We start from the raw sequence: 22,238 nt of genomic DNA, 5'->3' as shown, positions 1-22,238 counted from the left end.
AGCGACTGACACAAGGGACCCAGCAGCTCGCCCAGTTATTTTTGTTTTTGGTTAATTTGATAAATGCCACTCCAAATCTGGTGTATCCGAGAAATGCCACTGCAATTTCCAAACTTTGAAAAATGACATTTCATGCCATTTCTAGTGGCATTTTTCGAAGTCTGGAGTGGCGTTTTTCAAAGTTTGCAAACTGCAGTGGCGTTTTTCCAAGTTTGCAAAAATTGCAGTGGCGTTTTTCAAAGTTTGCAAAAATTGCAGTGGCATTTTTCAAAGTTTGGAAATTGCAGTGGCATTTTTATGAATCGCCATAATTGGAGTGGCATTTATCTAATTTGTTTTTGAGACGGAAGCAGGGTGTCAACTGGGCTGTGCGAGACACTCTGGCCTGTCTAGACAGCCTTTTCTTTTATGTTTACCACAGACCAGCCCAGTAGTTTTTTTTCTTCCTGAAAATGACTAGCCCAGCTCTTTTGTGATTTGTCAAGTAAGTCACTTTATCAGGCCTGTTGGGCTGCAAATCTTTCAAGACGAGGAGAGCTTCATTCGGCTGGCCGAGAAAATGGCCTATCAGTAATGAGAAATGGGTTATACATTTTTAAAACACATCAAACCAGCAATTATTTTCAAATATCTTTTTTTCATTTCGAGATTTTAAATTGCATTTATTTTTATGCGTGGACAATTTATTGGATTTTATATTGATATACATTTATTTTTAAAATCAGTCTGAATGTGACTCGAAATTTCAGAATTTAAAACAGTTCAGACCGCACCGACATATGCAAAATTTCGTATAATTTTTTAACCGTGGCCACAATATGGGCTGTAATGCTAACATAAAGAATATGGGCTCCAAAAAAACCTGTAAGAATTAGCAAATGGGCTGTAAATTATTTGAAATAATGGTAGACGGGCTGTATGTTGTTTTCCATAGATTTGAGGCTTTCGACAGATGGCCTGTATACTGTTGGATGTCCATCCAACGGCCGTCGTGCTTCTTCAATCTCTGCTCTTCCTGCTCCAGCCGCTCAAACAAGCGCCTGCGGGACTGCCTGCTCCCTCCTCCCCGCGGCCGGCTGTGCTGCCGCGCATGCCTCACCGCCCCACCGTACTCCCATCGCTGGCCTAGCCATCCCTCTACTCACCCACACCTGCTGTTATTCTCCGGCGACGGCAGACGAACCAGTAAACCCTCGTACAGTCGTACTCCCCTCCGCGTGGGAAACAAAAACAACGGCCGAGTCTTCCCTGCCTCCGTGTCATTCCCTTCCTAGGCCTCGCCGTCGTCCATCGCCCTGGTGCTCTCGGCGTGGCGTGGTCAGCATGGTCAACGACCGACATGCATCTAAAGTGGACTATACGTGGAGAGGCTGACAGCTGGGTCCACGGCCGCACGCAAGGAAATGCCTCCTTATTACGTGCAAAATAATGATTTCCTCCACCTGACATCTGGGACCCACCGAAACGGCCTCTGTGTTTCGCGAAAAAAACGTTACCGCCGCTGACAGCTCGGACGCACCAGCTATATCTTCGCACGCAAGGAAGTGCCTCCTTATTACGCACAAAAAAATGAATACTCCCCCTGCTAGTTGGGACCCAGTATAGTGGGCCTACTAAGTTGATGGGGGCGAAGGGCTTTGTCAACTTAGTCAATATGCACGATTCTAGCTCGACTGACCGTACGATGTCCATCCAACGGCCGTAGTGCTTCTTCAACCTCTGGTCTTCTTGCTCCAACCGCCCAAAGCAGCGCCGGTCGTGCCGCCTGCTCCTGCCTCCCGTGGCCGGCTGTGCTGCCACGGAGGCCTCACCGCCCCCATACTACTCCCACCGCTCGCCAGGCCATCCCTCCAATCCACTCACCCACACCCCCTGTTATTCTGCGGCGACGGCAGCGCAGCCGAACCAGTGAACCCTCGTACTCCTCTCCGCGTGGGCATCCACTGCCGCGTCTTCCCCGGCTCCGCGTCGTCCCCTTCCTAGGCCTCGCCGTCGTCCACCGCCATGGTGTTGTCGGCGCAGCATGGTCAATGTGGTCAACGACCGAATTTCATCGGAAGAATACTGTACGTGGAGAGGCTGACAGCTGGGTCCACGGCAGCCGCAAGGAAGTGCCTCCTTATTACGCAGAAAATAATTATTCCTCCACCTGACAGCAGGGACCCACCGGACGCCCACCAGTATATCGCGAAAAAAACGTTTGCCCCTGACTGTTGGGACCCACCCGACGGGCCACCGTATTTCGTGAAAAAAACGTTCCCCCTGCTATCAGCTTGGACCCACCGGAAGTGCCTCCTTATTACGCACAAAAAAATGGATACCCCCTGCTAGTTGGGACCCACCTTGGTGAGAGGCTGACTTGTGGGCCTACTAGTTGACGGGGACGGAGGGCTTTGTCAACTTAGTCAATATGCACGATTCTAGCTCCAGTGACCATACGATGTCCATCCAACGGTCGTAGTGCTTCTTCAACCTCTGGTCTTCTTGCTCCAGCCGCCCAAACCAGCGCTGGTCGTGCCTCGTGCTCCAGTCTCCCGTGGCCGGCTGCGTTGCGGCGGTGGCCTCACCGCCCCCTACTACTCCCACCGCTGGCCAGACCATCCCTCTACTCACCCACACCCCCTGTTATTCTGCGGCGACGGCAGCCTCACACCGCAGCGAACCAGTGAACCCTCGTACTCCTCTACACGTGGGCATCCACTGCCGCGTCTTCCCCGGCTCCGCGTCGTCCCCTTCCTAGGCCTCGCCGTCGTCCACCGCCATGGTGCTCTCGGCGCGGCGTGGTTAATGTGGTCAACGACCGACTTCCATCGGAAGAGTACTGTGCGTGGAGACGCTGACAGCTGGGTCCACGGCCGTAGTAAGGAAGTGCTCCTTATTACGCGCAAAATAATTATTCCTCCACCTGACAGCGGGGACCCACCGGACAGGCCACCGTATTTCGCGAAAAAACGTTTGCCCCTGACTGCTGGGACCCACCAGCTACATCTTCGCACGCAAGGAAGTGCTTGACAGTCGGGACCCACCTGGTCGAAGCGTACGTAGCGTTGTCATTCTGGCCGCGAACGTGTACGTACATATGTACTGGTCGATGTAGAGGCGCGCACATGTCGTAGTAGAGGCGCGCACGTAGCATGTACATGTATGTACAGCGACCAGGGTGTAAGAAAGAAAATACGGCCACGTATGTGTACATACGGGCGGGGTCTCGAACGCCTACTCGCACATACGTACGACCAGGGCTCGTGTACATGGCTGGGTCAGAACGGAGAAACAGCGTCGTCGTCATGTTCATGGGGAAGCAACGGAATGCGTCATGTTCATGGGGAGGCAACGGAATGCGTCGTGTTCATGGGGAGGCAATGGAATGCGTCGTGTTCATGGGGAGGCAACGGAATGCGTCGTGTTCATCGGGAGGGCTTGGACGGAACAGGCAATGGAAATGAGGCCTGGCGTACCTCGGAACGGAGGAAACGGCCTTGTGTTTGACCGGCCACGTTCGAAACGGGATCCTGTTGATCGGGAGGGGTCTGGCGTACTGCAAAACGGAGGAAACGGACCTCCTACGGTCGAAACGGGGGTCCTGTTGATCGGGAGGGGTGTGGCGTACCGCAAAACGGAGGAAATGGACATGTGTTGGAGCACTACGGTCGAAACGGGGGTCCTGTTCATCGGCAGGGGTGTGGCGTACCGCAAAACGGGACTCCACGGGGTACTGTTCATCTCCACCGTCGACCCCCTGCAGCCTTCACGAGCTATTGTTCATCCACCGTCGACCTCCTCCAGCCTCCACCTGCGACTGTTCATCCACGGGCTCCTGTTCATCCAGCCTCCACTGCGCGCTACTCCACCGGCTACTGTTCAACCAGCCCTCTCCACGGGCTCCTATTCAACCACCCCTCCACGGGCTACTGTTCATCCTGCCCTCCACCGTCTACTGTTCATCTTGCCCTCCACGGGGTGATCCTATTCATCCAGCCCTCCACGGGGTCCTGTTCATCCAGCCCCAACCGGCTCGATTGATCGGGGTCCTGTTCATCCAGAGGCAACACCACGGGGTCCTATTCATCCACCCCCACTAGAAACTGTTCCCCCCCCCCCCCCCCCCCCCCGCAACGCTCACTGTTCATCCAGAGGCAGCATCGATCGGCTTCAGTTAGCAGCAGTAGCGAAGGAATCGCTCGATCGGGTTCAGTTAACAGCCATCGATCGATCGCTCGGGTTCAGTAACGCGTAGCCTGCAGTGCAATCGCTCGGGTTCAGTTAGAGCCCAACGCCTCGCTCGGGTTCAGTTAGAGCCAACGCCTCGCACACGCGCGCGTATGTGTACGAGAGAAACGCGCATCGCTCGGCCCCCGACCTCCCACCGTAACCGGGAACTCCCCGAAATTTTCCTCCCCCTCGCTTCTACCACGGTTTTTTTCATCATGGACGGCCCAAAGAATGTCATGCAGCTGCGTCTCCAGCCCGCCCAGGACGAAAAGCCCATTTTCTGTCATGATTTTTTGTCATAGAAGTAGCAGCCCACCACATCTATGATGATACAGGGTTTTGTCACAATTATCGTCATAGAAGTGTCATATGTATGACAGAAAAAAATTCGTTCAGCCCAAAATGTCACGGATGTGTCTTTTTTTGTAGTGATATATATATAAAAGATGTGGTTGCAAAATGATAGGATCATCATGGATGTGCCAGGGGCCACGACCGAAGTGGCGACCCTGAAGCGAGCGCTGTCCGAGGCCGAAAACAAAGCGGCCGAGGAGCGCACCGAGCGGGAGAAACAAAAGGCATGGGTGGGCGAGGTGCAGCAAGAGCTCCAGGCTCTCGTGAAGAGGCACGAGACTTTGGAGGTTGACTCGAAGACGCGAGAGTCCAAGCTTGCCGTGGCCCTTGAGAGCACAAAGCATGCCAAGGCTGAGGCCCAAAAGGCCCTCTAGGAAATTGAGGCGATGAGGAAGATAGCGGTGGGTAAGGCATTCATTATGCAAAGCAAGCATGTGAAAGTAAATTACTTGTTACTTACCCGAGTCTGGAGCTCTCCAGGAGCATTCGTAGATTTGCCTTGCAGTGTGTCAGATGTCGCAAAGTACTACCAGGCCAAGGAGGGAAGCTCGACGGAGAAGTTGTTCTGGTCTCAGTATACTGGGACCGAACACCCGATACCTGTGAGCGACCAGCTGAAGCAACTGGTCGAGCTGCACAAGGCGGCCGAACAGGCCATGAGGGGCCTTATAGTCTGGATGTGGCCTGGCGACTCCCTTCCCAACAGCTACTTCGGCCTGGTGAGGCGGCTTGTGGATGCCTGCCCATGGCTGGAAGTCATAAAGCGGTCCGTCTGCATCGAAGGTGCACGCCGGGCTTTTGCCCGTGTGAAGGTGCACTGGGCCAAGATGGATGCCGAGAAGCTGGTGAAGGAGGGGCCGCCGCAGGGCAAGGAGCATCGCCACCCTGAAATGTATTATGAGTGTGTCCTGAAGGGTGCCCGTCTTGTTGCGGACGAGTGTGCGAAGGATGTAATTTTTGAATGAACTTGCTCGTGTGATCCTGTATTATGAAAACTTGTTCATGTGCGCTATGCAACGCTTGTTTGAATTTAAAATATTACCTTCTGTGCGGCTGTTTATCAAATCTGAGAGATGGCCGGTCGTCGGCTTCTGCCCTCATGCCACGAGTGCTGGGGTGTTCGGGATAAATCTGAGCACTCTTTTTCCCATTGTTGGGTCCTTCGACGGAGGTGCTCAGCATAACGAACAAGGCAATCGGACATAATGCTTTATCACTCTCACTTAGCCATAGAAGTCTACAATTTTAAATTTTGGCAAAGCCCCTAGTATTTGGAAGGCCGAATTTGGGGCGCTATACACGCCTAAGCCGGACAAAGCCGACTCTTCGCCCTAAGCGGCATAAGTCTTTAGGGACTCGAGACCTCTCGAACAACGACTAGCTCCCGCCTTATCATGACAGTCAGTTTTAGCTTTCTCTACTGAGGTGCTTGCCCACATGAACCGGGGCACAATCCCAGTAGTTCTCCTAGTGCTACCTTAGCCAATATAGCGGAACGTAAGGTACCAAAACATGGGAGCCGGGCAAACCCAACTATTGACCCAAGACATGATTCGGAGCTCATGCATATAATGCTATAAGTTCGGGGTGCCGCACTGTCGAAAGTGTTCGGACTTCTCACGCCATATTACGGGGTACGCTTAAGCCCCTGGCGTATTGGGCGTACCAGAGTGTACGGGTGCTGAATGTCATGAATGAACATATATATAAAAAGAATAGAGAATGCGGTAATAGTCTAGTTCTATGCATTGTTCATTCAAAAGGTGCGTCGAAGCAGAATGATACAAGTAGTGCGATAAGCAAAAAGTAGGACTATTTGACATGTCCCCTCCAAGGGCAAGCTGAGGAATGGTATTTAAAGCAGGTATTTCACTCGTTATCAGAGACCACCTGGGAGTTCCATGGTGCGACGTAGCTTTCTGCCTCCTTGGTTGTTGTATCGTGTGTCCGGCAATCGTACTGCCGGACGGGCTTTCCAGAGAGTAAAGTCCTGAAAGAGAGAAAAAATAACAAAGCGGGAAGCCCCTAGTGCGGTTGAGCCGCGTTTTGGGGCATGTCGTAGTCGTGCCCCCCCCCCCACCTATGCCCATGGTATTTTCAATGCGTAATTATGTACGCGTGGCATGGATTTCGCCGTTTGGCTGGGACTGGGGTGGGGGCTGCATTGCTATGCGAGCTCGGAACGTGCCAGGCAGTCTTGTTGCAGAATACTCCGGGCGCGCTTGACGGTGTCCGGGTGTTTAATCACCGAACTGGTGGATTGCCTGAAGAGGCTGCTTTGTGCTTCTGCTGGGAGGGCCGTAGTGTGCTCCTCCGTGCAGAGAGAGCGCTATGTGTTTCCATTGACTATGATGACCCCCCAAGGTCCTGGCATCTTGAGCTTGAGGTATGCATAATGCGGTACCGCATTGAATCTCGCAAATGTGGTTCGCCCGAGCAGTGCATGATAGCCACTGCGGAACGGGACTAAATCTAAGATTAACTCCTCGCTTCGGAAGTTATCCGGGGATCCGAAGACCACTTCTAGTGTGACTAAGCCTGTGCAATGGGCCTCTACACCTGGTATGACGCCTTTGAAGGTCGTTTTTGTGGGTTTGATCCTTGAGGGGTCTATACCCATTTTGCGCACTGTGTCCTGATAAAGCAGGTTCAGGCTGCTGCCGCCGTCCATAAGGACTCGAGTGAGGTGAAATCCATCGATGATTGGGTCTAGGACTAGTGCGGCGAATCTTCCATGACGGATACTAGTGGGGTGGTCCCTGCGATCGAAGGTGATCGGACAGGAGGACCATGGGTTGAACTTTGGGGCGACTGGCTCCAACGCATATACATCCCTTAGCGCATGCTTCCGCTCCCTCTTGGGGATGTGGGTTGCGTATATCATGTTCACCGTCCACACTTGTGGGGGGAACCTCTTCTGTCCTCTAGTGTTCGGCGGCCAGGGCTCCTCCTCGTCATCGCTATGTAACCCCTTATCTTTGTTTTCGACATTTAACTTGCCGACCTGCTTGAACACCCAACATTCCCTGTTGGTGTGGTTGGTTGGCTTGTCGAGGGTGCCGTGTATTTGACACGAGCGATCGAGTATACGGTCCAAACTGGACGAGCCCGAAGTGCTTCTTTTGAATGGCTTTTTCCATTGGCCGGGTTTAGAGCCTCTGAATCCGGCATTGACTGCCGTATCCTCGGTATTGTTGTTGTTGATGCGGTGCTTGTGTTTGTTGCGACGTGACCTGCCATTGCTATCCTTGGTATCTGAAGTACCATGGTTCTTTGATATGTTATTGCTACGAGCCAGCCAGCTATCCTCTCCCGCGCAAAAGCGGGTTATGAGTGTCGTGAGGGCTGCCATAGATTTTGGCTTTTCCTGGCCAAGGTGCCGGCGAGCCACTCGCCGCGGATGTTGTGCTTAAAAGCTGCCAGGGCCTCTGCATCCGGACAATCAACGATTTGATTTTTCTTGTCAGGAACCGTGTCCAGAATTGCCTGGCCGATTCCTCTGGCTGCTGAATTATGTGGCTCAAGTCATCGGCATCTGGTGGTCGCACATAAGTGCCCTGGAAGTTGTCGAGGAATGCGGCTTCCAGATCTTCCCAACAGCCAATGGATTCTGCTGGCAGGCTGTTGAGCCAATGTCGAGCTGGTCCTTTGAGTTTGAGTGGGAGGTATTTAATGGCATGTAGATCGTCACCGCGGGCCATGTGGATGTGCAGGAGGAAGTCATCGATCCATACCGCTGGATTTGTTGTGCCGTCATATGATTCGATATTTACGGGTTTGAAACCCTCTGGGATTTGGTGATCCATTACTTCGTCTGTGAAGCATAGGGAGTGTGCGGCGCCTCTGTACTGGGCTATATCGCGATGCAGCTCAAATGAGTCTTGTGTGTTGTGCTCGGCCCGGCCGGATTTACTTTTACTGTATCCGGCGCGACGGTTATCGTCTCGCATAGTGGCACGCCCTCGTGATCCGTAGATCGATCTTGCATATTTTGCTTTGTCCCCCAATACGTCTCACAGGTCTAGCGTGTTTCCCCGTGCCTTGACATTTTTATTTGAGTGGCGTCGGGGTGCGGGCTGAGCTTTTGGCTGAAATGCCTCTCTGTCGCGGCCACGAGGTGGCCGATCAGCCACGTCATACGCTGGAGATGTAGGTTTTAGTGCTTTCTCCTTCAGTCGGGGTAGCAACCTGCGCTTTGGGTAACTCTTGGAGGGGCGTTCGAGTTCATATTCCTTGGCCGCAAGGACTTCAGTCCATCTGTCAGCTAGCAAATCTTGATCGGCTCGAAGCTGCTGTTGCTTTTTCTTAAGGCTATTTGCCGTGGCTATAAGCCGGTGCTTGAAGCGCTCTTGCTCGATGGGATCCTCAGGCACGAAAAATTCATCATCGTCGAGGCTTGCCTCGTCTTCAGAGGGAGGCATGTAATTATCATCCTCCGCCTCTCCATTTGCTGCTCTCTCGGGAGGGCTGGCTTCTCCATCCTCCTACTCTAAATCTTGCTGGAGGGGATTGTCGTCATCTTCGGCATTGTCCGGAGTGCTATTATCTCGTGCTGGTATTACCGCTTTTGCCTTGGCGAGACTTAGAGTGGCGCCGCTGACGTCGGCGCTTGGGTTGCTTCTTGGAGGGGTCATCCTCCGCTGTCCCGTCGCCATTGCCTTCTTTGGGTGTGTCCACCATATATATATCATATGATGAGGTGGTTGTCCAGTGCCCTGTGGGCAATGGTTCTTATTCATCTCCTGCATCGTCGTCCATACCGTCGATGTCTTCGGAGTCGAAGTCGAGCATGTCGGTCAAATTGTCGACAGTGTCTACTAAGTGGGTGGTGGGTGGGCGGCAAATTTCTTCGTCATCCGCATCCCAATCCTGCCGGACATAGTTCGGCCAGGACTCTCCTGACAAGGAGAGAGACCTTAATGAGTTCAGTATGTCGCCGAAGGGCGAATGCTGAAAGATATCCACGGAGGTGAACTCCATGATCGGCGCCCAGTCGGATTTGATAGGCACGGGCGCAGGCGGTTCGGAGTCCGTGGCCGGGGAAGAATCCGGCAGTTTGGCGTTACAGCTCTCGTGAAGGGTAAGGTCGATACTCGGCTCGATCGCCGCTAAGAATGCGGCCTCCGTGACGGGGTCTATGCACCCGTCCATGGATGGCGTAATTGGCTCCGAATTGAGGGTTGGAGCGGTTGCCGGTGCGGTCTCCTGAACACTGTCCGATGGTAGAGCTAAATCATGCTCATTGTGACCGTGCGGCACACTCGGCAGGGGCTCGAATCCGTCGAAGATCAAGTCTCTGCGGATGTCGGCCGTGTAGTTTAAGCTTCCAAACCTGACCTAGTGGCCAGGGGCGTAACTCTCGATCTGCTCCAGATGGCCAAGCGAGTTGGCCCATAGTGCGAAGCCGCCGAATACGAAGATCTGTCCGGGGAGAGAAGTCTCACCCTGGACTGCATTGCTATCGATGATCGAAGGAGCCATCAAGCTTGATGATGACGACACAGAGGAACTCTCAATGAAAGCACCAATGTCGGTGTCAAAACCGGCGGATCTCGGGTAGGGGGTCTCGAACTGTACTTCTAGGCGGATGGTAACAGGAGACGGGGGACACAATGTTTTTACCCAGGTTCGGGCCCTCTCGATGGAGGTAAAACCCTACTCCTGCTTGATTGATCTTGATGATATGAGTATTACAAGAGTTGATCTACCACGAGATCGAAGAGGCTAAACCCTAGAAGCTAGCCTATGGTATGATTGTTGTTCTTGGTCCTACGGACTAAACCCTCCGGTTTATATAGACACCAGAGGGGGCTAGGATTACACAGAGTCGGTTACAAGGAAGGAGATCTACATATCCGTATTGCCAAGCTTGCCTTCCACGCCAAGGAGAGTCCCATCCGGACATGGGACGAAGTCTTCAATCTTGTATCTTCATAGTCCAACAGTCCAACCAAAGTATATAATCCGTCTGTCCGGATACCCCCTAATCCAGGACTCCCTCATGCATCATACTTGATTGTGCATCATTCCATGACTATGCTTGTTGGTTTACCATGTTGTTTGCTTCTTTCTGGTTGTGCTTCATCTTGATAGTTCCAGTAATGTTGCGATTGTGAGGATCCGTTTGACTACGTTGGTTCGTCTACTTCATGGATTCGGTCTTCTTCCTAGCAGGATTTCAGGCAAGATGACCGTCACCTCGGATCTCACTATTATCTTTGCTATGCTGGTTGTCTTGATGCTATCTCTATGTCGCACTACCTACCACTTGTTTATCAAGCCTCCCAAATTGCAATGATAAGCCTATAACTTTTTCACCATCCTAGCAGACCGTTGTTTGTCTATGTTATCGCTTTGCTCAGCCCCTCTTATAGTGTTGCTAGTTGCAGGTGCAGTTGTAGGTTATTCCATGTTGGGACATGGATATTATGGGATATCACAATATCTCTTATTTAATTAATGCATCTATATACTTGGTAAAGGATGGAAGGCTCGTCCTTTTGCCTGGTGTTTTGTTCCACTCTTGCCGCCTTAGTTTCCGTCATACCGGTGTTATGTTCCTTGATTTTGCGTCCCTAACACGATGAGGGTTTATGGGCCCCTCTTGACAGTTTGCTTTGAATAAAACTCTTCCAGCAAGGCCCAACATTGGTTTTACCATTTGCCTAATAACAACTAAAAACTTGCATAGGGACCTGCTAGCCCCGAGGTCTCTTAATCAACCCCCCCCCCCGGGGCCAATGCTCCTCATGAGTGTTGGTCCAAACCGGGCGATGTCCGGCGCCCCCTGGGAAACTAGGGTCTCAGCCAACCCGACATCTGGCCCATCCGGTGTACCCTGACAACGAGATACGTGTGACTCCTATCAGGCTAGGTTGCTGCATCGGGAGGTCTTGCTAGTTTTGTTTTACCATTGTCGAAATGTCTTGTGCACCGGGATCCCGAGTTTGATCGGATGTCCCGCGATGGAGGATTGTCTCCGCGGATCATGAGCTTGTCATGGGCTAAGTTGGGACACCCCTGCAGGGTTTAAACTTTCGAGAGCCGTGCTCGCGGTTATGTGGCAGATGGGAATTTGTTAATATCCGGTTGTAGTGGACTTGAACTAAACTCAATGAAAATACACCAACCGCGTGCGTAACCGTGACTGTCTCTTTTCGGGTGCATTCGAGAAGAGAACACGATTGGGTTATGTTTGACCATAAGTAGTTTAGGATCACTTCTTGATCATTACTAGTTTGCGACCATTGCGTAGTTTCTCATCTTATTCTTGTACTTTAGCCACCATACAATGCTTAGCCGTTTGCTACGGCCTCACCACTTATCCATTCCATACCCATTAAGCTTTGCCAGTCTTGGTACCCATGGTAATGGTATTGTTGAGTCCTCATGGCTCACAGATTACTACAACAACAGTTGCAGGTACAGGTAAAGCGATGCTCTGACGTGAGAGCGATGCTTAATTGTTTGGAGTTCTTCTTCTGCTTCTTCTTTGATCAAGGGAATAGGTTTCGGGTCGGGTGCTAGGGACTATCAGGGTGGATGTCATTCTTCTTTTTTGTTTGGTTTCATCCGTAGTCGGATCATGCTCTTCTGTATGATGATTGCTATGTATTGATGAACTATTTTATTCATGTTGTAGCTTGTGGCGAGTGTAAGCCTTTATCTTGTATTCTCATATATTCAGTACATGGTATGTTGTAATGATATCCACCTTGCTATGCGCTCAGAATGAGATTGTGCCCCGATCATGAATTCATCACGTGATTGGGATAGAATCGCATCTTGGGCGCTACAGGCGCCCCCTCCACAGTTTACACCCCGGTCATATTTTCGTAGTGCTTAGGTGAAGCCCTGCGAAGATCACTTTGTAACACCCACGATGCGGCTATATCTCCCACGTGTTGGGGCACGACTTACAGGCATAGCCGCATGGTAGGTGTTACAAGTTGGTATCAGAGCCTTCCCCGACTTAGGAGCCCCCTGCTTGATCAAATCGCTGACGTTGTTGAGTCTGAAACAAAATGTTTTGAATCTTAGGATTATATATATCAGAGAGTAGGATTATTTTTACTCCTCGGTCCCTTCGTCGCTCTGGTGAGGCCTCCTGACGTGGAGTTTTGACTCTTCTCACCTCAAATTTCATGAAAAAAATTAGGATCTCATGGGTATCTTGGAATCGTTCCGATGGTTTTGTGATGAGAATATTGTTCTTGGTGCCTCCAGACATTTAGGGGTTGTGGCAATGTCCCGGGGAGTTGAGCTCCAAGGTGTTGTCATCACAATTTTATAGTTGCAGTTCTGGAATACCTGAGTTCGCCGGCATCGAAAATCTCTTTTATGCAGTTGTTGGTGAGATAACCTCGACGCCACCCAGTACTGGGGCGGGAGTTCGGGAGTATTGCCATAACTCGTATAACGGATGCTTTTCGAAGGTTGAGGTAAACGATTTCCGAAGTTTTCTTGGTTATGTGTCGAAGGATGGATACAGCTGGATGTAGGGATTGTTAGTTTGGGTGAGATATTATGCTTCCCCTGTATCCCCAACACATGATTGCATAACCTGAAAGTTTCAGGAGTTTATAACTGGGAATTCAAGTATATCGTAGGATATCTTTCCAACAGACACATGATACGACATGGGGTCTATCATATGTTTGTTCCGGCTTATTCTGCAAGCCAATCCTTTGTTTTTTGTTTTGGTTTGTGGCATTCGAGTTGCTTCAATGTCAAGTGTTGATTCCATACTTTTTCTAAGCAGTGTTCTCATATTTCTATGTGGATGCTAATCCTTCATGATAATCGAGATTGTCATGTCACTCCTTTTCAACCGGTGCGTTTTCCTTCAAGTGGATTCAATCATTTCAACATTCGCAAGATCACCTCTCAGTTTTCCCAACATTGCTCGTTTCATCCGTCCCCAAGTTGCCTTTGTTTTCCCCCCCCCCCCCCCCTTCTTTCTTCAAGGACTCAGATTTCTTAATCTAGTATCCTTTTATTGATGGGAAGTCTCTCCATTCTTTTCCGTCAATGTTCTTACCCTGTGGTTCTCATGAAGATGCTCTACAAGTTCATCATTCTTCATTCTTTTCTTCTCCGGTGGGTTCAATTCAAGCTTTGTCGATCACATCTTTTCCTCGCTTAAAATGCTTTCTCATGCCGGTGCACCTCTTAATCGTTCACCTCTCACTATTCATTTGTTCTGGAGTGCCGAAGATACCTCAGAAGATTCGTGTTTTCACTCCTAATCCGTTCAAGCTATTTCGAGGATGTTATCTCATTCAAGCCATTTAATTCAACCGGTGCAATCTCTGTTTTAAATCATTCCAACGGTGTTTTCTCTTGAGTGGGCCCTAACCCACAGGTCTTTTCCCAGGATCTTACCCGACTCTTCTAATTTTCCGGAGTAATTTTCAAATTCCTTTCAAAGTATGACGTAAGTATGAATTTTCATCAATCATATGTCTTCCTCCAAGATCTTTCAAATTATTTTCATTGTTGGATCAACCCCTTCGCTTTTGATTCTCCCGGAGTGTCTAAACAATTCTTGTGGTGTTTCTCGTCATCATTCTCGGATTTTGAAGACCGAAGAAGGATTTCTCCTAAATCTTATCCGTTTTCTCAAAGAGTCATGATTCTAGCTTGATGCCATCCTCTCATAATTGTTTTAGATTGTGAGAATTCTTTTCACCCATCCGAAGCATTTCATGAGTTGTTTCCATTTCTTTCCTCGAAGGCCATCTTTTCAAATATTACTCATTCTCAGCTTTCAACTCCCGTTCTCCAAATCTTACCGGTGCATCGTTCAAATACTTTCATTTTCAATTCTTACGGTGGTTCATTCAGGATTTCTCTTCCTTCGTTATCATATCAATTTATTCGGTGTTTCAATCCTACCGGTGGTTCGTCGAAGACCTTCTCAAGTTTGCGCTATATCTTTCCGCAATCCTTTCCAATGAGAATGAGTAGTATGCCAAATCCATTGTGTTCCATAAATATAATTGATGAAGGATAAGCATAATGTAATCCTTATTCTTGTTTCATCGAGTATATTCAATTCCTTGTTCCGGAGTTTCACCAAAATTCTTGGTTTCAATTGTTTCATCTTTTCTTTTCCCGGAGTTCCAAGCTATCATCATCACAAAGATCCATCTAAATCATTGCAAGGCTTCACCTTGTGTTTTCTACTTATTTTTCTTTTTATCATCCTTTTATTACCGGAGTTCTTCATGGAGGCTCTACATTGTGGTTCGTCAAGGATTCCTTTCATTCTCCAATTGTCCTCAAGATTTCTCTCGGAGTTAAGATCCGCCAAGCTATACTCTCAAATAAACATGGTGCTCAACACATGTTTTGTTTTGAGGAGTTCAAGTATTCTTTAATTTGCAACCGAAGCGCAATTCTTTCATATATCATCTTTTGAGGTGGTGTTATGTCATTATTGATATTTTCCCTTCGTGTTTCATGATTCACAAGTTTTCAAGAGTGACATATTTTAAACCCAGCATTTTCAATTCGTTCATGAGATCCTTTGCAACCCATCAATCTCTTTTGTGGAGTTATCTTGGGTTATATTTCACCTAAAGCTTTCCCTAAGGATTGTTGCTATTTATGGTGCTTATAAATGACCCAAGTTCTTCATTTATCCCCCCGGTGAAATAAGTTTCTCGTCTCCTTGTTCATAGTAATCCAATCTATTGTTTTTCGTTAGTGGCAGAATTTCACCTCAAGATTTTGAGATGTTTTCCATAAGTCCACAACAAGCTTACTATTTTCGTTGTTGGTTTTCCAACAACTCCGTTATAACCTTCTTGTAAGGGTGCCTTCGAAGCTCATTTGTGGCAGAAGTTGGCATTTTCAACTCCATTCTTTTATTACAATGATCTAACTTCTATTCTTTTCTTCCGGAGGCATTGTGATGTTGCTCTCTTCGACCCACCATGTTGTTTTGTAAAGTTCATGTTCAATTCCTTCCATTTACAGTCGGAGTGCTGCCCAAATTGTATCATTCTTATTCCTTCTCTATCTTGTTTTAACCGGAGTGTTGTGTCTATCATTCCTCTTCTAACCGAAGTCTCATCCAAGTGCTTTCATTTTGTCAAGTTCATATTCTATGCCTTCCATTTCCAACCGGAGTGTCGTCATATTTGATCTTTATCGTTCCTTATACATCTCGTTTCAACAGGAGTGTTGTGTTCTTCTTTCAAGTTTTCAACCTCTCAAGGTTCGTGGTTTCACTCATTTGTCAAAGAAGCAACTTCGTTGTACCTTTTCTCTTCCTCTTTCATTTCTCTCCGGTGCCATCCTAGATCTCGGGACGAGATCCTCTCGTAGTGGTGGAGTGTTGTGACGCCCCAAGACCGGAGCTCCAGATGCCTTCCATGTTTTTCGAGTTTCGTTGTGTGTTTTGTGTTTGCTTGTTGCATTCTTCATTGCATCATGTGCATTGCATCATGTCATCATGTCATTAATCTTTGCATCTCAACTCAACTAGTAAATTGCATAGATCTTTTGATCTATTTAAATCGAGGGATATTCACAATGGTGATTTCTCTTTATAACATATATCCTCCCAATATTTTAGGGAGCTATATATAAAATATTCCATTAGTTTGGAATCAACCGCAACAAACTTGCATTATAAATCCCTCTCGTTTCTAAACTATTTTTGCATCCATGATCTTTCCTCCAAGGCCCTTCTCCAAGTGCAAACCATTTCACTTCTTCCTTCTTTCAAATTTACACCCATTTATTGCAAGTGGCATTATCCTCTTTCTTTAAAATGTTCAACTTTTCCCTTTAAATACTAGACCGTGCCAGGACCACCTCCTCCAATTTTCAGGTCTTTTGGAAGTGTTTGGTTGGGCTAAGTATTTATGCGAGTTTGAGTTATTTTCAAACTTGCATAAAAATTGCAGCCTCTAAAAATTGCCAAGGCATTTTTTTAAAATACTAGATAAATCCAGGAGCACAAGGGGTATGTTTATATCCCTCTTTTTCCTTTTCATTTTGCTGGCCTTTTTCCTTCTCTGAACCTGGGATTTCCATTTTTTTAGAAAAGAGAGGAGAGAGGAGCCAGCCCCAGCTGGGCCTCGAACCTCCTACACCGGCCCAATTTGGTCCAACCTTCGCTGGGCCATCTGTGCCTAAGGCCCAGCCCGCACCGGCTCTAACCCTAGCCGACCCGAGGCTGAGTTGCGACCCCTTCATCCCACGATCCCATCTCTCTCCCTCCGCCGCCAGCGCCCGATCCCCTCGTCCTTCTATTCCATCGCTCCACCTCCCTCTCCCCTCGTTCGTCTTCTCCCTCCCGAGCGCCGTCATGCAGGGAGAGGACAGTGCCAACCTCCCTCTTCCTCACGCGCCTCCCTCTACATCGCCTCCTCCCGCTCGCGCCTCCTCCTGCCTCGTCCTTGTTCCCGCGCCGCCGACGTTTTTCCCCGTACAGGAGGTTGTCCATGGAAGCCGCTGCCTCGGCTTCTTCTTTGTGCTGGCCGCAGCTCCTCCTCCATGCGCCTCCTTCCTCCTGCGTTGGCTTCTCATTCCTTGCTCCAGCCACCGTGGAACCAGGCCACCGCTCCAGTCAAGCCTCGTCGCCGGCCGACCCTACCAGCAGGAGCAGGCCAAGCTTCCGGCACCTGGAACCGACCTGAACCAGAGAGCCGTGGCCGGATCCGGTCTCCCTGACGCCCGCAGTACCTCTGCCTCATCCTGCTCGTCGTCGAAGTCCCAGCTCCACCGCTATGGTTCTTCAGCACCGCTGCTTCCCTCTGCATCTACCGGCACGCCTACATGCCTCGCTGCTGGTTTCGTGCAGAGCCCCTCCTCCTCACGGCCATGGTGCCCGTCGGTGCCCGCACGTTGCTGCTGCTTCGCTGCCCGCCTCCCACCGTCGACCGCGAAGGGCTTGGAGTCACCATTTACCTCTCCGAACGAATGTGAACGACTACCGTCGCCGTGGATCCGACAAGTACCCCTACAACAAGTGTACCTCTACCGCCGTCTTCGGAATCGCTAAGAACGTCAAATACCCCTTCGAGTTGACGAGACCGGCAAGTTCGAAGACCCAAGTACCACGACGATCGACGCATAATACCACTACCTTTGCCATGTACATCTACCGTCGCCGAAGACCCATGAACGCCTATCGTCGCCCCAAGGTCATTGGATTCGACAAGTACCTCTTCAAGACGACCGAGTACCACTACCGTCGACCCTCGAAGACCCCATGGACGTCAAGTTCCTCGCCATGTACCACTACCATCGACGTGTACGATTACTATGTCAACGTGAACCACTACTTCCACTACCGTCGCAAGAACGACTACTTCCACTATGAACGTCCCGAGAACGTCTACTTCCTCTACTTTGCACCGAACCCGAACCATCCGGAAAGGCGCGCTTCAAAGGTATAACCCGAGACGACGCCCGTGAATAATGTTGACTGATGTATGAGATGCTCGTGGTTGCACCGTGTCCGAGTTGTTCTTTGCGAGTTTCTCGTTGCGTTGTCGTCGACATGTGGGAACCTGGTATACGGGAGCACCCCATCATCTTGCATGACACACTCACACCCACTTCCTTTTGCACCGGTATCCCCGTGAGCTATCAGATCATCGGAATGTTGTTGTGGCATCATTTTCAGATTTGTTGCCGTGGCACCCCTTTCGTTTCTGCCACGATGACAAATGCCCCATATCTTATCATGACAACATTTTCATAAATACTGCATAAAACTTGCACATGTCATTCGCATCATGATAATAACATTTAAAATGTTTAAAGTTGTTGTTGCATTAAATTGCTAATGCTCATGGGGATTTACCGGATTTGTTGTTTGTTATTTCCGGCCTCATTTAAACTTGTCTAGTTAGGTAGTTTTATTATGCTTCATCCCTTGCCATGTTTAATAACATTTAACCATGTTTAGTACATAACCGAGACCGAACTAAATAAGTCATGTGGTGTTCCGTCAATATGCAACTCGTTGCATATTGAGCTCCACTTAACTTGTAGTTTTGCTTGTGCACTTTGCCATGCCATGCCTCATTAAACCGGACATGCATCATACTTGGTTGTGCATCATGCCATGTTCATGTGATGGTTGTTTACTATGTTGTTTGCTTGTTTCCGGGTTGCATCTCTCATTAGCTTCGGTTTCGTTACGGAGTTGTGAGGATCCGTTCGACTACGTCCGTTTGTCTTCTTCATGGTCTCGTTCTTCTTCCTTGCGGGATCTCAGGCAAGATGACCATACCCTCGAAATCACTTCTATCTTTGCTTGCTAGTTGTTCGCTCTATGCCTATGTCGCGATACCTACCACTTGCTATATCATGCCTCCCATATTGCCATGTTCAGCCTCTAACCCACCTTCTCCTAGCAAACCGTTGTTTGGCTATGTTATCGCTTTGCTCAGCCCCTCTTATAGCGTTGTTAGTTGCAGGTGAAGATGGAGTTTGTTCCTTGTTGGAACATGGATATTTGTTGGGATATCACAATATCTCTTATTTAATTAATGCATCTATATACTTGGTAAAGGGTGGAAGGCTCGGCCTTATGCCTGGTGTTTTGTTCCACTCTTGCCTCCCTAGTTTCTGTCATACCGGTGTTAAGTTCCTTGATTTTGTGTTCCTTACGCGGTTGGGTGTTATGGGAACCCCTTGACAGTTTGCTTTGAATAAAACTCCTCCAGCAAGGCCCAACCTTGGTTTTACATTTGCCTCACCTAAGCCTCTTTCCCTTGGGTTTCCGTAGCCCGAGGGTCATCTTTATTTTAAACCCCCCCCCCGGGCCAGTGCTTCTCTAAGTGTTGGTCCAACCTGAGCGATGTCCGGCGCCCCCTAGGCAACCAGGGTCTATGCCAACCCGACGTCTGGCTCATCCGGTGTGCCCTGAGAACGAGATATGTGCAGCTCCTATCGGGATTTGTCGGCACATCCGGGCGGCTTTGCTGGTCTTGTTTTACCATTGTCGAAATGTCTTGTAACCGGGATTCCGAGACTGATCGGGTCTTCCCGGGAGAAGGAATATCCTTCGTTGACCATGAGAGCTTGTGATGGGCTAAGTTGGGACACCCCTGCAGGGTTTTGAACTTTCGAAAGTCGTGCCCGCGGTTATGGGCCGATGGGAATTTGTTAATATCCGGTTGTAGGAAACTTGACACTTAACTTAATTAAAATGAATCAACCGCATGTGTAGCCGTGATGGTCTCTTCTCGGCGGGGTCCGGGAAGTGAACATGGTTCTTGTGTTATGCTTGAACGTAAGTAGTTTCAGGATCACTTCTTGATCATCTTTAGCTTCTCAACCGTGCTTTGCTTCTTTTCTCGCTCTCTTTTGCGTAAATTAGCCACCATATATGCTAATGCTTGCTGTAGCTCCACCTCACTACCTTTTCCTACCCATAAGCTTAAATAGTCTTGATCTCGCGGGTGTGAGATCGCTAAGTCCTCGTGACTCACAGATACTTCCAAACAGTTGCAGGTGCCGATGATACCAGTGCAGGAGACGCAACCGAGCTCAAGTGGGAGCTTGATGAAGATCTTGATCGATGTTTTATGTCTTTTCCGGTTGATCAGTAGTGGAGCCCAGTTGGGACAACCGGGGATCTAGAATTTGGGGTGGTCTTTCTTTATTTTGGTTTCGTAGTCGGACCTTGATTGTATTCTGGATGATGTATGTTTATCCTGTATTTGCGTGAAGTGGCGATTGTAAGCTAACTCTTTATCCCTTTCTTATTCAGTACATGGGATTGTGTGAAGATTACTCCTCTTGCGACAAACTTACCATGCGGCTATGCCTCTAAGTCATGCCCCGACACGTGGGAGATATAGCCGCATCGTGGGTGTTACACACTTCACCGTCACCGTCACCACGCCGTCGTGCTGACGGAACTCATCTACTACATCGACGTCTTTCTGGATCAAGAAGGCGAGGGACCTCGCCGAGCTGAACGTGTGCTGAACGCGGAGGTGTCGTGCGTTCGGTACTTGATCGATTGAAGCGCGAAGAAGTTCGACTACATCAATTGCGTTGTTAAACGCTTCCGCTAATGGTCTACGAGGGTACGTAGACACACTCTCCCCCTCGTTGCTATGCATCTCCATGGATAGATCATTGCGTGTGCATAGAATTTTTTTTGTTTTCCATGCAACGACTCCCAACACTTCCCCACTCCAATTCGGCCTCCCCACAAGGGAATAGGGGCGCCTCCCCTACATGGGCCATGGTGACCCAGTTCTCCTTCCATAACTTGGCCTTTTAAGGCCTGTTGATATTCATTTAAATACAAAAGCCTCCTAATAGTTACTCATCAATGAAAACATTTTCCACCTATATATATTATTTATAAGCAATACCCGATATTGCCTGATAAACTATGAAACCCTTCCGGTGACTCCGGAATGCTTTCGGTTCCTCTTGACACTATTTCGAGTATTAACAAAACTATTTCACAAATAAGTCCTCGATACTCTCGCCCTACTAACACTCAGTAGATCATGAATACCTTAAGCTTGTGACCCTGTAGGTTCGGTAAAACATAGACATGAACGAAACCCCTTCGTTCAATGACTGATAGCGGAACCGTGCACGTCCATATCAATCCCTATGATTACACGAATGACATTCAAGTGAACCTTTGGTTATCATGTGATGCTCCCTTTGCTTTGCGATACTCTACAAAACCCGAGATGCATCAGTATCCTCCTGAGTCATACACATGCTCACTATACTATTATTCTTGTTACTGGCTTTGTTCTTCTTTCTCGTTGAAGTGTTCTAGCATCCCCGTGACATAGTCATCTATGTCTGTCCAAACGATGATGGATCCCATCACACGAGAGGGCCCTAGGAATATATCTCCATCATCAGAGGAGCGAATTCCACTCCCGAGCTATCTAGTCCCTTGTCAAACATACCGATGAATATGTAAGTTGTCGTTATGATCATCGTGCTCGCTTTTTCTCCTTTTGGGGGGATGTGGGTGACATAAATCACGTTCACGTCCTTTACTTCGAGAGGAAACTATTTTTGGCCTCCATTGCTGTAACGCCCTCGATGCGGCTATAGCTCCCACGTGTCGAGGCACGACTTAGAGACATAACCGCATTGCAAGCAATGTCGCAAGTTAGGCAATCTTCACAACATCCCATGTAATATAGATAATAAAAGGGGAGATACATAGTTGGCTTACACTCGCCACATCAATCAAAGTACATAAATAGCATTACAACATTCAAACACTCATGGCCCGACTACGGCGCCAAAATAAAAGATAACCCAACATGCGCCACGGTCCCGATCACCCCAACTGGGCACCACTACTGATCATCAGGGAAAGACACGTAGTATCGGCGTGAGTCCTCGTCGAACTCCCACTTGAGCTCAAGCGCGTCATCTGGAACGGTATCATCAGGCCCTGCATCTGGTTTGGAAGTAATCTGTGAGCCACAGGGACTCAGCAATCTCGCACCCTCGCGATCAAGACTATTTAAGCTTATAGGTAAGGTAAAGGTATGAGGTGGAGCTGCAGCAAGCGACTAGCATATATGGTGGCTAACCTGTTCGCAAAAGAGGGCGAGAAGAGAAGGAAAAGCACGATCGAGAAACTATGATCAAGAAGTGATCCTAGAACAACCTACGTCAAGCATTACTCCAACACCGTGTTCGCA

The sequence above is a fragment of the Triticum urartu genome, chromosome 6, assembly GCF_003073215.2.
Source record: "Triticum urartu cultivar G1812 chromosome 6, Tu2.1, whole genome shotgun sequence".
Lineage (NCBI taxonomy): Eukaryota > Viridiplantae > Streptophyta > Magnoliopsida > Poales > Poaceae > Triticum > Triticum urartu.
The sequence above is the reverse complement of the archived record's forward strand: the minus strand, read 5'-3'. Positions refer to the sequence as shown.